The sequence below is a fragment of the Monodelphis domestica genome, chromosome 2 (genome assembly GCF_027887165.1).
Source record: "Monodelphis domestica isolate mMonDom1 chromosome 2, mMonDom1.pri, whole genome shotgun sequence".
NCBI lineage: Eukaryota > Metazoa > Chordata > Mammalia > Didelphimorphia > Didelphidae > Monodelphis > Monodelphis domestica.
In genome coordinates, this window is record NC_077228.1 from 525351474 (window position 1) to 525367340 (window position 15867).

Here is a 15867-nt window from a genome sequence, read left to right on the forward strand (position 1 = left end):
TGCTTTCCTGTCACTCCTCTGAGTCAGTGCCCATGTGAGTGCTCGGAATGACTGTGTCCTGAATCTCCGAGTCTCCTCTTTTTAAAGATCTTTTTCTCTTGTGTCACCTCCCCTAAATTTTCACATCTACCAATCACAGCAGACATTTTTCTCCAGGACTGTCCATTCTTCAGTTCTCGCCTTCTTTGGTTAGATTTTCTCCAGGACTGTCCATTCTTCAGTTCTCACCTTCTTTGGTTAGATTTTCTCCAGGACTGTCCATTCTTCAGTTCTCACCTTCTTTGGTTAGATTTTCTCCAGGACTGTCCATTCTTCAGTTCTCACCTTCTTTGGTTAGATTTTCTCCAGGACTGTCCATTCTTCAGTTCTCACCTTCTTTGGTTAGATTTTCTCCAGGACTGTCCATTCTTCAGTTCTCACCTTCTTTGGTTAGATTTTCTCCAGGACTGTCCATTCTTCAGTTCTCACCTTCTTTGGTTAGATTTTCTCCAGGACTGTCCATTCTTCAGTTCTCACCTTCTTTGGTTAGATTTTCTCCAGGACTGTCCATTCTTCAGTTCTCACCTTCTTTGGTTAGATTTTCTCCAGGACTGTCCATTCTTCAGTTCTCACCTTCTTTGCTTAGATTTTCTCCAGAACTGTCCATTCTTCAGTTCTCACCTTCTTTGCTTAGATTTTCTCCAGGACTGTCCATTCTTCAGTTCTCACCTTCTTTGGTTAGATTTTCTCCAGGACTGTCCATTCTTCAGTTCTCACCTTCTTTGGTTAGATTTTCTCCAGGACTGTCCATTCTTTAGTTCTCACCTTCTTTGGTTAGATTTTCTCCAGGACTGTCCATTCTTCAGTTCTCACCTTCTTTGCTTAGATTTTCTCCAGGACTGTCCATTCTTCAGTTCTCACCTTCTCTGGTTAGATATATCTTTTTGAGTTACTTAACACCTCTTTTGTTAAGTTCACCTTTTGTAGTTACTTAATACTTTTTTGTGATTAATTCACCTTTTGTAGTTACTTAACACCTTTCTGTAGTTAAATCTAAAAATAGATTGTAGCTTACAATTCTAGCTTCACTATAAAGGCAGAGCTAAGTACCAATCTTCACTCTATCTATCTATCTATCTATCTATCTATCTATCTATCTATCTATCTATCTATCTGTCTGTCTGTCTGTCTATCTGTATATTTGTCTACCCATATATTTTTCTTTCTCACAGTCTGTCTATCTGTCTGTCTGTCTGCCTGCCTATCTATATATCTATCTACCTACTTATCTATCTAGCTTTCTTTCTTTCTTTTTTCCTTTCTATCTATCTACCTATCTATATCTACATTTCTCTTCCAGTGATCATCAGTTCCATGAGCAGAGATGTGCCCAGTGGATTGAAGGCCTGTGTTCATAAACTGTAAATAAAAAGTCGAGTTCAACACTCTCTTTCAACCATTGAATAAGACTTCAACAGCTTTTTCAAGTAAGTTTAAAATGACATTTTTGTTTTGTTTTCCATGGACCTGATCCCTCCCAGAGCCAGGAATGACCCCCCAGAGGGGTATAGAGTAAATTATAGTGATTGAATATGATATTTCAGAGCTTGAGCCAATAGCACAGGCATCATGGGCTGGTTTCACTGAGTCATTGTGATTTTGGCATAGGTTCTTTACTGTTCAGTCCTCTATATCAGATACCTTGCTGTTAGGGGAGACTGATGACTGAGAAATGTCCCTAAATTTGGTGAAACAATTTGAGCAACAGAGTTTGCATCTGTCTAAGTACAACTTTGATTTCTCCCAGGCCATTCAGATCAATGGCTGCTTTCATTTTCTGTAAATGAAAATCTGACCACAAAACCCTCTCCTGCCTTACTCAGAAAATTCCAGAAGCTCTCTGTTACCTTTAAAATAAAATATAAGTCCCTGGCTTCCTATAAGACCCAACTGAAATCCTAATTTCTACATGAGATATTTCCAGACTCCTTTGCACCAGTGTCTCCACTGAGATTACCTTCCATTTACATCACATACACGGTGCCTCTAAAGTGTTAAGGCAGTTTGAAATGATTAAAACTTAAACTTGTTAAAGTGTATTACTGTCCTAAAAATTTGGGGAAATTCAATATGCCTTATCTGCACAGAGTTATTTACATGCCATCTTTTCCTCCAATGAATTCCTCAACACAGACACCTGGCACACAGTAAACATTTAATGAATGCTTGACAATTAACTGACTTTTAAAGCCACTCAGAATCTGGACCCAATGCTACCTTTCCTGTCTCATTATATGTTATTACTTTAGCCAAACTCTCTTAGCTTCTCTTAGAGTAATTACTCCCCTTGTCTTGAAATGTCTTTTCTTACCTTCTTTTTGCAGAACAAATCACTTCTTGAAACTGCAGTTCAAGTCCTGCCTTCTACACAAAACCATTCTTTTTATTAAACACTTACCTTCTATCTTAGGATTGATACTAAGTGTTGGTTCCAAGGCAGAAGAGCAGTAAGGACTAAACAATTGGAAATAATGCCTTGCCCAGGAATCATACAGCTAGAAAGTATCTGAGGCCACGTTTGAACCCAGGACCTCCTATCTCAAGGACTGGCATTCTATCCACTGAGCCACTTAGCTTCCCCCACAAAACTATTCTTGATCCCTGCCTTGTCTCCTCCATCCCCCCATGCTACTGCTGGTGCCCTCTCTCTAGAACTACCCCATATTTGAAACTTGGTACTAATTTTGTCTTTACAATGCATACACTTGTACATGTTATCTCCTATAATAGAATGTAAGCTCCTGGAGGGCAGGCATTGTTTCATTTTTGTTTTGCTATCCTCTGCATCCAGCACAGTGCCTGGCATATGTTATGTGCATAGTAAATGATTGTTTATTGATTCAGAGATAATCAGACCACATCTGTCTAGTTCTGCGCACTGCACATTAGAAGGGACATTGACCCAACTGAGTTACATCCAGGCACAAGGTGTTGAGGCGTCAGATGTTGTGTCATGTGAGGAATGTTTGACAAAGGGATGTTCAAGGGTGGAATGCATTACGTTGTCCCCAAATATGTGAAGGGCTCCATTGGGACAGAGGCCATATCTGTGTGGCCCAGAGGGATGATCTATGAGTAGTGGTAGAAATTGCAGGAAGGAGGACTGGAGCTGGTACCATGGACAGAGAATTGTCTCTAGAGTTAGAGGGTTCTAATCCTCCTCTGACAATAACTATCCATGTAACTTTGTGTAACTTGCTTAATTTCTATTGGTCTCTCTTTCTTCTATCAATTAATGGAGTTGGACTGGATAGTCTCCAATCATAATAACTAAGTGTCAGAAGTTGGATTTGAATGAGATCTTACTGACTAATTAGTTCAGTACTCTAACCACTGCACTGGCATCTGACTCTCCTCCTTCCCCCCCTCCCATCCCCCACCATGAGAAGTAATTTTCACTGGACTCAGTGAACTCTAAGTTCCTTTCTAGGTCTTAGGAGCTAGGATCCTAGGAGCTCTATTAAATTACTGAAAAGTAATGAAATCCATGCTTTTCAGATATGTAGAACTGAATGTCCTGGTCACATCTTCAACTCAATAGATTCCAAACAGAACCAGTTATCTTTCCCCCACCCCCACCCCCAATCTCCTGTATTACTGTGCAGGGGATCGATCCTCACTCTTCCATTCCTCATGTCTCATAGCCTGGGAAGATGTTGGAGGTTGTAATCAAAGAAGTTATTGGATTAATTTTTTGGTGTCATCACCACTATTTTCTAGACATGAATGGGTCAGGGTGTAGCTTCTTCCATCTGATAGTGGAAAATTATTTCTCATTTAGTGATGAGGCTAATCCTGGACTCCTCACCATATCTTATCCACTATATCCAAACTATTGCCAAGACCTGTTGATTTCACCATTGCCACACCTCTTAAATACACCCTCTATGCTCCACCACCAACACCACCACCACTCTAGTGTAGACCTTGATCATTGCTATAGCCTACTCTTGGGTCTGCTTGCCTCAAGTCTCAAACAGTTGCAAGGTTCTGTGCTTCCATGATTTCTTCACCTCAGATCACCACCCAGACTGAAACAAAGTTGTTAATCCCCATTTGCCAAAAGTCTGTTTCCATTTGTAGGCTTCTTAATATGTTTCCTTCCTAAATTAAAGGATAGCAAGATGCGTGTGTTATTGCCATGATCCCTATCACTAAATGAGAAGTAATTTTCCACTATCAGATGGAAGAAGCTATGCCCCTGCCCATTCATGTATAGAAAATAGTGGCAAGAACACTGAAAAATTAATCCAATATCTTCTTTTATTACAACCTCCAACATCTTCCTACATACAGTAACAAATATTACTCTGCAGGAAACCTTTAGGCTTAAGGCAAAACTTGGGCTTAACCTTGTAAACATGACAAGAACTCCAAGCAAATTGCTCCAACAGGATCATGTTTACACTTATTTTGCCAATGAAGATGGTGATATGTGTGGATTGTAGAATTATGTGTGAATTGCACCCTTGGAAATTTCCTCGCAGGGGGTACCCTGAGAGAATATTTTTAGAAAAAAGGCTGTGTTTATGAAGATGCTAGGATATTATGTGATAAAACTAATAATGATGATAATAATGATCACTATAATTTATGTAATTCTTTAATATCTACTTTATATTTTTTTTATTTTATTTTATATTTTTATATATACTTATTTAGTTCCCCAAATTAATAGGTACTATTATTTTCCTTATTTTACATAAAAGGAATTTTATATATACTTATTTATTTTATATATATTTTATATATACTTATTTAGTTCCCCAAATTAATAGGTACTATTATTTTCCTTATTTTACATAAAAGGAAACTGAGGCAAAGAGGGGTTAAGTTACTTGCCCAAGGTCACATATTTAGGATTTGAAAGAGAGTTCAAACTTGATTTTCCTGATTACAAGTCTATGGGTCTATCTACTCTAGCAAATAAGCATTAGGAGATGTCACTGTTATTTAGTCATTTCTTCATGTCTGACTTTTTGTGACTCCATTTAGAATTTTATTGTCAAAGACACTGGAATGGTTTGTCATTTCCTCTTCCATTTCATTTGACAGATTTGGAAACTGAGGAAACTTGCCCACATAGCTATCAAGTAACTGAGGACAAATTTGAACTGGCAAAGCTGAGTCTTCCTGATTCCAAGCGCAGTGCTCTATCTATAGGGATGCTAAGGTCTGGCTCTATCGCTAGTTAACTCTATATCCTTGAGCTAATTCTAAGACTAGCAAATTCAAAGAAATGTTGGAGAGTATTGATTTCACCTCCTCATTCTATAAACAAGAAAACTGTTCAATTGTATTAAAATGACTTTTTAAAAGAATTTAGGGGTCCTAGGTTCAAATCTGGCTTCAGCCACTTCCCAGCTGTGTGACCCTGGGCAAGTCACTTGACCCCCATTGCCTAGCCCTTACCACTCTTCTGCCTTGGAGCCAATACACAGTATTGACTCCAAGACGGAAGGCGAGGGTTTAAAAAAAAATAATTTAGGGGTAGCATGGTAGCACAGTGGATAGAGAGTGAGACCTGGAGTTGTCAGGACTTGGATTCAAATCTGACCTCAGACCCTTTACGGGCAGCCATTCACTTAATTTCAATTTCTGAGCCCTTGCTGCTCATCTCTATTAGACTCGATACTAAAACACAAAGTAAGATTTAAAATAAAGACTACTTTATTTCCTACAATGACTGCAATCATTAACATGTTCTATCTTCATTCCTTCCTCTCTATCTTCTTGGGCTCTGGGAAACAGGGAATAAGGTATATAACCCCCAAACTTCCGGACCACTTTTTCTGTGGCCACAGTAACATTTCCCTCCCCCGAGTCTCAACAAGAGGTGGCATCATTTCTCTTGACTGGCACCATGCAACCATAGAATATAAATCCTGAAAAGGCCCATAGGAATCATCTAATCAAACTCCCTATCTTACAGAAGAAGAAACTGAGAGTCAGGAGTCACTAGTAAGCTTTAATGCTGCAGATTAAAGTCATATACTTTATTTGAGCTGAAAATTTGCTTTTAATTTTAGGAGATGGGGAGGATTGACATAGGATCCCCAATCCAGATATGGGCAGTGTCTTGGAAGCTAACTAGTCCAATCTCCCCAATCTTATAGATGAGGTAACTGAGGCCTAGAGAGACAGAGTCTCTTTCCTAAGGTCACCCAGATAGTAAGAAGCAGAAGTGGGCGTCGAAGCTTGATGTTCTGATGTCCCTAGCTAATATTCTTTCCACTGTCCTGAAGTTAGAGATGATCACTTTTTGCCACTCCCATCCCCACAAACAGTAAAAAGAATTCTATAATCAGTTTGGTAGTTTATCTTTCAGAATGTCCATGGCCACCCCCCCCCCTGCAAAAGCCCAAACAAACTTCTGTATGACTCTGATGGATGCCAATTCTCTTAAAGGATGTGTTTGCAGAGCAAATTCCAATCTGCACAGGTGGAATAACCAAGAATTTTCTCCATGGATAAAATCACATTTCTGCTTTTTTGGTTTGGATTGGCTGGAAGTTCTTGTTCTTCTGTGATGCTGTGGATGTAGCAAATACAGCCATTTATAGACCATCACAGGTGGTTGCTTTTTGAAGGGCTCATCTAGATTGTGGCTTGGAAGCACATCATACTACAGTCACTAACATGGCTAAAGGCACTGGGCCAATCTCAATGGAATGGCACCTTCTGATGTCTTTGTGCAGCATGTTGATGGAGTTGATGTACTTTAAGAATGGGAATAGTAAATGAACATTGATGTGGTGATGGAGAGATAAATGAGATGAGAGAAGAGAAAACAATAGAAAATTGTATATGTTGCTATACAGTATCGGGTTGTTGTCCAGTCATTTCAGTCTTGTCTGACTCCTTGTGACCACATTTAGGGTTTTCTTGCACAAAGATACTAGAGTGTTTTGCCATTCCTTCTCTGATTAATTTGAGAGATAAGGAAACTGAGGCAAACAGGGGGAAGTGACTTATGCAGATCATCCAGCTAGTAAGTGTCTGAGGCTGAATTTGAACTCAAAAATATGAGTCTTCTTGATCCCAAGTCCAAGGCTGTAGCCACTGCATCACCTAACTACTCCTGATATTGGGTTCATGCCCCCTATCCAAGGACAAATCCTTGTCCTTAATTGGAGGAAATAAGAGTCTCCAAGGGGAACCCAATGAAGCAACCAACAAATACTCCCATAAGTTCTCAGTATTGGAAATACAAAGATAAAGATGGAACTCCACAGCTGTGTGACCCTGGGCAAGTCACTTAACCCCCATTGCCTGGCCCTTACCACTCTTCTGCCTTGGAGCCAATACACAGTATTGACTCCAAGACGGAAGGTAAGGGTTTAAAAAAAAAAGATGGAACTCCAAGGAACTTCTTTTTTATTGTTGGAGACTACATTTAAATACAAGTTTATGGAAGGTAAAATGCTGGTGATTACTAGCAACAGGTCAGGATATATAAAGGCCTCATATAGGAACTGGCACCTCCTCTCAACTTTGGAGTCAAAGAGCCTTTTATTAAGTGATTACTCTAGGGGAGACACTGCTCTAAGCCCAGGAGCTTCCAAACCAAAACCAGCCCACTTCCCATGCCCTCAAAGAGGATGCTGAGAATTCCAAGAAGTAGAAGCAAGAAAGGGTACCTTGGACCAGAGTGAGCAGCCTGTGGAAAGATATGAAGGGAAGGAGAACATCCCTTTGGGAAGGGCAAGGCCTGTTAGTCTAGATCTCAGAATACAGGAATGGTAGGAAAGTGCAATAACCCAGGATGGTAGATTGAAGCCAGATCATAAAGGGATTTAAATACAAAACCAGAATTCTCATTTGATACCAGGAGTCTTAAGGGGTCATTGGAATATTTGGTGAGGACATGATGTGGGCACCAGTACATTCAGAACATTGATTTGGCAACTGTCTCCAGAATGGATTAGAAAGGAGAGAGACTTGAGGCAGAGCGATCAATTGGGGGACTATTTCTCTAGATCAGGTGTAAAGAACCCAGACTAGAGTGGTGAGAAGGGGACAGAGAGCAGTGAATTTTAGGAGGTAGAACTTACAAGACTTGGCAACTAATTGGAAATGATGGGGGTGGGGTGAGGGAGAGTGAGGAGTCATGGGTGACTCCAAGGTTCTAAGTGACTGTTAGTACCCTTAAGTTCAGAAGAAAGATGGTCTTGGTGGGGATGACGCTTTGGACGTGAACCACTGGCGACAACAACAGATGTTGAGAAATCTGCCAGCTAGCATGTTGTGATCCTCCTCAAAGAGACAGTGTGCTATAAAGGGTAGTCAGTCAGTCATCGAGCATTTATTAAGGGCCTACCTTTTGCCAGGCTTTGTACAAAATACTACAGATAAAAAGAAAGAGATCATGCAGGGTGGGGAGTCCCTGCTCTCAAGAAGTTCCCTATCTAATGGGGAGATGACATGAAAATTATGTACCAACAAGATTCACATGCAAGTTAAATTGGATCCAATCTCTAAGAGAGGATGTTAAGACTAAGAAGGTCTATGTGAAGTTGCTCGCAACTGAATAATTAGCTGAGACTTGGAGCCAAGGGACAGCTAGGTAACAAAGTAGACAGCACTGGATCTGGAGTCAGGAATTCCTGAATTCAAATTTGACATCTGAGACTTGTCAGCTGTATGACCCTGGACAAGTCACTTAACTCTGCTTCTGTTTCCTCATCTGTAAAATTATCTGGAGAAGGAAATGGCAAACCACCCCAGTGTCTCTGCCAAGGAAACTCCAAATAGGGTCATAAAGAGTCAAACACAACTGAAATGACTACTCAGAAGAGAAACAGCAGAAATTAGGTCTGTAGGACTTAGAAGACCTTGGTTCAAATCTTGCCTTAGATACTAGCAATATGACACTAAGTTTGACATTGAATCTTTCTGAGACTCATCTATAAAATAAGGGAATTAGACTTATTGATCTATAAGCTGATGAGCTAAAATTTGGACTTGATGATCTTGATGACCATTTTTAGCTTCAAATCAATGTGTAAACCTCAAAATTTCTCAGACTTATGAATGTTAGGGGTTTCCCCCATTGGGGAATCTTCTACTTAAAAAAATTCCCTAGCAGATAGTGAGAATTCTACTTGAATGTGAGGGCTCCTTGCCTTGGGAATATCCCTACTCCACCCTACTTAGGACTGCTTTAGGACAGAGAGCTCCTTGAGAACAATGAAAAGTACTTTGATCCATGCTTATGGAAGGGACAGGAAGTTCTTTGAGTCATGACTGTTTTAGAATTGATACAATGGGATGCTAAGTGCCTATAAAGGTGGGGCAACTTGTAAACTACTTAGACCTAAAAGGTGATAACTTAGTCAGAGTTTTTTTCTAATGAAATTTGTCGACACAGCAGCATTTTTTTCCTGACTTACTAAAGAGATTAAAACTACTCAGCTGTGAATTCAAAATGGGCGGTCCTTTAGAAACATCTACAGTGATTGGTAGATGTAAGGACTTGGGGAGGTGACATAGGAGATTTTGCCCTTAAAAATAAGAGCTCAGGGAAGAGCTGGGAAGTCATTCTGAAACACAAATTGGAGAGACTCATTCTGAGGAGACTGATTCTGAAACATTCAGATGGAGGAGGAAGCTGGTGAAAGCAGCTGAGATGCTGCTGGCCTGGTGTCATTAGAAATCCTTACTTAGACAGATCTTATGGTGAGTTATAAAAAACTGACTGATTACTCTTTTAAGACTCAGGTCTAGGCCATATTGGCTTGAGGTCCTTCATACTTATTCCTTTCTTACTCTCTCTCTCTCTTTGATTACTCATTGTATTGTTAATTAAAATCTCTATAAAACCCAATTGACTTGGGTATTTGAATAATTGGGAATATTTCCCTGGCGACCACCTTATATTTGATTTTAAAACCAAGACACTGTAGTGAAACATATTTCTGCTGTCAAACTTACTCACCCTCTCTTATATCTATCACAATTTATATCTTCCACTATTTTAACCACTATAGTTTAAGACATCAACCATTTTAAATCTCACAAATGCCACTCTTGTCTATGATCTATATGTATGAATTCCTCTAGAGAGAGACCTAAGTTAGATAAGAACTTCATATCTAATGTGACTACCTGAAACTACATGAGGGGGAGTCTTAGATTCTGTTTCTATTGGGATTAAGTCCTCTTTAACAAATGGAGAGTCTAGACAAACTGAACCCTTCTTCTGACCTCATTGTTATGCCCGTGAAACCTGGATAGTCTACCAGTACCTTACTTGGAAGCTGAAACTCTTCCATTTGAATTGTCTTAGGAAGATTCTGAGGATCATCTGGCAAGACAAGATACCAGACATGGAGGTCTTTTCTTGAGCTGAACCACCAATCATTCAATCCCTACCATGGAAAGCCCAACTCCGATAGGCTGACCACATTGTTGAAATGCCAAATGTCTGGTTGCCTAAAAGATTATTTGATGGGGAACTCACATAAGGCAAGCACTCACATGGAGGTCAAAAGAAGCATCCAAGGTCCCTGAAGAAGTTCGTGAGATGTCGGAAATGTTAGCACAGGAAGACACTGTGCTTAGAGAGCAAAGAATTGCACTGCTTCCAAAGAAACATGAGAGGCGTGAATTTAGAGACATCTCCATCCTAAATGTACACATGGGCTATTTGTACCTGACCAATGGTCAAACCTTTGGAGCTCATATTAGTCTCTATAAGATCCATACATTGACCCCAACATAATGATGCCATCTGGATCATTTATGAGTCCAAGTGACAACAGCCATTTTAACACCTAAAGAACCTAGACTTATCCCTTCTGTCCATGGGTTAGACTTGAGTTTCCTCTCCTAGCGGTCACTGACCAGCCTGTTTACTTTCTAACCTCCACTGCTGACTATCCCAGCCATCTGAGGTACCCATTGCTACACCAACTGGAGTCCATGATGACTGGAGCTACAGCTGCCTCTTCCTGCTACTTGTCTAAAGTGGACATGAGGGGGCAGTTGTGTGGCTCAGTTGATTGAGAGCCAGGCCTAGAGATGGGAGGTCCTGGGTTCAACTCTGGCCACAGACACTTCCTAGCAGTGTGACCCTGGGCAAGTCATTTAACCTCCATTGCCTAGTCCTTACCACTCTTCTGCCTTGGAGCCAATACACAGTATTGACTCCAAGAAAGAAGGTAAGGGTTTAAAAGAATTTTTTAAAATAAAAATAAAGTGGACATGAATGAGTCCCCTGGCCTGACAGCTAGAAACAGGGTCCCAAGAACAGACAGGAAGTGTGGAAAACAAGGAGAAGTCAGTTGAGTCCAGATGGCCAAACAAAACCATATTGCACTGATATTTGCTTTGATTCATACTCCTGGCTATTTCCTTGGGTGTTGATATGGGTGGAGAAAAAAGGAAAGAAAAGCTTTGTATCTTGATGTTTCTGATGATGGGTCATAGGAAATATGGTTCAGGATTCAGTCTCAATGTACTATCAGATTCACTCTGGAACAAGGTTCTTTAAGCTAGGGACTAAGAACTTGTAAGAAAACACATTTTGATGACCATATTTCAGTATAATTGGTTTCCTTTGTAATTCTATAAAGTTTTTCAATGCACCCAAAACATAATTCTGAGAAGTTGATAGGCTTTCCCAGACTGCCCAAAGGGTATATGGCATAAAAAGGGTTAACACCTCCTCCTGCATTAGTGTAAATAAATGGTCTAGATCTGAAATGGTAAGAGAGGACAACTGTTTCTTCTTGGATTGAAACTGTTAGCACATCCTGGGTTTCCATGCTAAGTTAAATCATGTTTCTAATGCAACAACATAAATTTGGGAAATCTGAGACTAATGGGGTCAATGAAAAAAACCAACCTTTCCCCGATTTCCCTTTTACTCAACTTTCCTTCTAACTCTGATTCTGATGACAATAATAGCAATGATGCAAAGTTGAGAGAGCTCTGTAATACCTGAGTTCAAATCTTGTCTCAGTTAATTTCCATACATATGAATGTGGGCAATACATTTAAATTTTCCCAGCCTCAGTTTCTTTATCTGTTAAACAGGGATAATAATAATACCTACCTCAGAGGACTATTGTGAAGATCAAGCAAAATGATTTGCCTAAAATGTTTTGCTAACCTTAAAGCAAAAATAAATGTTAGCTATTATAAAATATTATCAATCAATCATCATCATCATCATTATCACCATCATCATCATCATCATCATGAAATCAGCACTATCTTTCCTGGGAAGGACATTGTTCAGTTGTCCTTTGACTCCATTTTATCAATCATCTGACTTCCCAGCCCAAAATGCTCCTTCCTGGCTACCATAAACCAAGTAGAATGCAAACCATTGAGGGCAGGATCAGTTTCACTTGCTTTTATTTGTCTTCCCAGTTCTTAATTGAAACACCCTACACATGGTAAAAAGTTATTAAGCACTTTTCATTCATTCGTTCAAGTTACATATTGCATATGATACAATAGTTTTTTTATTTCAAATTACATCAGTAATTTATTTTTTAACTAGGACCCAATGGAAGGAATTTTAGAGATCCTCTAATTTTGATTTTACTGATGAAGAAATTGAGTCTGAAGAAAATAAGGCTATTATTTGTCTGTAGCCCCAAATCAGTGGTAGAACCAGGTCTAGATCTTTTATTACTGGTCCAGTGATCGCTCTTGTTATGGAAAAACAGTAGGAGATCATGGAGAAAGGGCTGAATTTGGCTGTAGAGGACTGGGGTTCAAAGTGAGCCTCTGCTCCCTTACTCCTTCCAAGACCTTAAGTAAATCACATCTCAGGATCCCAAGCAATGTTCTAAGATGCGGTTTCTTAATTTAAGGTACATGATTTTTTGAAAATTGATAACTAGTGGTTATCAGTTGGACAAGTGGTTTCCTATGTATTTAATTTTAGGCATATAAAAGTAGTATTCTGAGAAGATCTGCAGAGGTTTCCTTCCCAAGGGATCTGTCATATAAACACACATATTGACATCCATCCATATAAACACATACAAACAAACACATGTACACACAAATACATTCATATACACATACATGGATGTTAAGAACCCCTGCTTTAAGACTCCAAGTTGAAAAAAATATCAATCTCTTTTGGTAGAGGGCATTTTCTTGTGCTGAATTCCTTCTTCCAATGAAGTCCAAGGGCTATACCAAAAGACAAAAACCAAGATCTCAGAGGCTCTATGATTGTTTGCATCAGTCTAAATGTTCTCTCCAACTACAGAGCTTCACATGACTCAGAAAATAGCCTTGTAGGGTTGCTTGTACCAAAATAAAATCATTGTTCCTATTCTGTCATTTTTAGTCATGTTCAACTCTTTGTGACCCCATTTGAGGTTTTTCAGTTTGTAATTTCCTTCTCCAGCTCATTGGACAGATGAGGAAACTGAGACCAACAGTGTTAATTGAGTGACTTTCCCAGAGTCACACAGCTAGAAAGTATCTGAGTCCAGATTTGAACTCAGGAAGATGAGTCTTCCTGAAGCCAGGTCTAGCACTCTGTACACTATGGTACCACCTAGCTGCTCTGTGGCCAATGCTCACCATACTCAGCTAGGATGGTCCTTTGGCAACGGTGACCCATCACCTGCAAGACTCTTGGCTAGAATGTGCCAAGGCATTGATCTGCTGCTGTAGCCTAACCTTCAAGAGCGGAAGGTCTTTTCTCTTCTCCAGCAAACCTGAAGCATCTCAGAAGAACATGACTTGGGAAATCCTCTGAGGCATTTTTATCCACAGTGAGAAAATTGTCTTTAAGTGGACCTAAGTCCTTTCAGATGGAGATTCCTTGAACCAGAGATGAGAGAGGTCTGGCTCTCTTGAGAATGAGCTCCTCTGGAAGTACTTGGGAGTACTTCATACAAGTGCTTTTGATCCCCATTCTTCCTGTGATTTCTTCAAAGATCAAAGTAGCGAAGATACAGCAGCATTTCCTTTTGAAGTTCACCCTGTGCCTCAAATAGGTGTTGACTTCACCTTCCTGAGTTCCTCTCCCCTGATATTAATGCACAAATAGAAAATGACGCCCAAATGTAATTCAGATTAGTTTTGTTTGGGCGACTTAAGCTACTGTTCTCTCTAGGGCAGTGTGTTACCCAGATGAATCCTGAGCCAGCCTTCTCTCTTATTGTCTTTCTGACAATAGAGAAGGTTAGAAGAGGCTGTGCCTGACATGGAGGCTATCAGAGAACCATAGATCTAGGAAGGGATCTCAAAGTCCTTCAAAGACAGCCCCCTCATCTTACAGGTAGGCTGACATGCTAAGATCATTATCATCCTGGAGCAAAGAAGAACTTCAAAGACAAGCCAGTCAACTGAGGTCCAGAGTGGTTAAGGTCATGTAGGTAGTAAGTGTCAGAGGTGGGATTTGAGCCCAAATCCTTGAACTCTTAATTTCTGGTTCAGTTAAGAGAATCATTTTTACAAGGATCTCAAAATGCTATCCTTAGCCAAAGAAGGAACTGTTGGAGTCTGAGCACAGATCAAAGCAGGCCATCTTCCATCATATTTCCTTTGTGACATTTCTATTGTACATGTGATATGTCTTCTATCATGATATGAGCAATATGGGCATATGTATTACATGAAATTACAGGTAAAACCTACATCAGACTATTCACTGCTTCAGGGAGTGGGAAGAAGCTAGGGAGGAAGAAAATCTGAATTCTAAAATATCAGAAAAAAATGTCAGAAACTGTTTCTACATTTAACAGAAGAAATATTTTAAATGAGGGAAAAAAGATCATCATTCTTTTCCCTTGGCCAATCACCTCCTAGGCCTCAATTTCCCTTCTAGGGTCTCTGTTAGCTCCAGATATTAGACTATGATATTTCTAGTGCAGCCTTTCTGAAAAAGGACTCTTTGATTCTTAGGAAATGATATTCCCAAAGATAAATTCAATCCTGTCACTCTGCTGTTGAATAGATTCCAGATTCCAGAGGCTAGTCTAGCTTTGAGACCCTGGAGTCACCTCTGCACTGCCAAGAATAATCAGAGGGCGAACATATATTAATGGATCAAGAATTAGGCTCAGAGTCAGAAAGAACTGGGTTCAAATTATACCTTTGACACTTATTAGCTCTAAGGCTTAGTCCCTCTACCTTTATGAGCCCTGGTTTCTTCATCTGTATAATGAGGGAGTTGAACTCCAAAGCCCCTAAAATCCATTCTGCCTCTAAATATACAATCCCTCTGAAAGCAGAGCTTCCATGGAATAATCACATGATCATAAATTAGAATAAAAATGGTGATGATGGGAGCCACCACAATAATCTCTTCTTTGAGAGCAGATTCGAGTTTCCAAATGATCCAAGAGTTCCTGAGAGCCATGTTGGGCCAATGTGATGGATGACCAATGTGGGAAATGCCACCATTGATTAAAAAGAGGTGAGACTACAAAAAGAATCACGCTGGGGATCAATCTTACTCTAACCAGATCTCCAGAAGCCATCAGTCCAACCCAGGCCAGGAAGGCTGGAAGGAAATCAGGTCTTCTGATTCCAGGGCCAGTGTTCTTCCTATTGAGCCATCCTGCCTCCAGGAAGTCAGGGTTTCCTGTGTGACTTAGGAAAATCAGTCTCTGCTTTTTAGTCACACCTTGACATATTGGACAATGTGAGTTTGAGAGGCTCAGAAGGTGAGAATATTGACTATAATTAGTGTAGGAACTTTAAAAAAAAGGCAGTGATTTAAGGGAGCCGAGAAAGGTATTAAGAGAGCAGATCATTCCTAAATACATAAAATAGCACTGACCTATTTAGCAAACAAACATACATGGAAATATTGTTCTGCCTCCTCCTGCTCTCCCCCCACTCCCA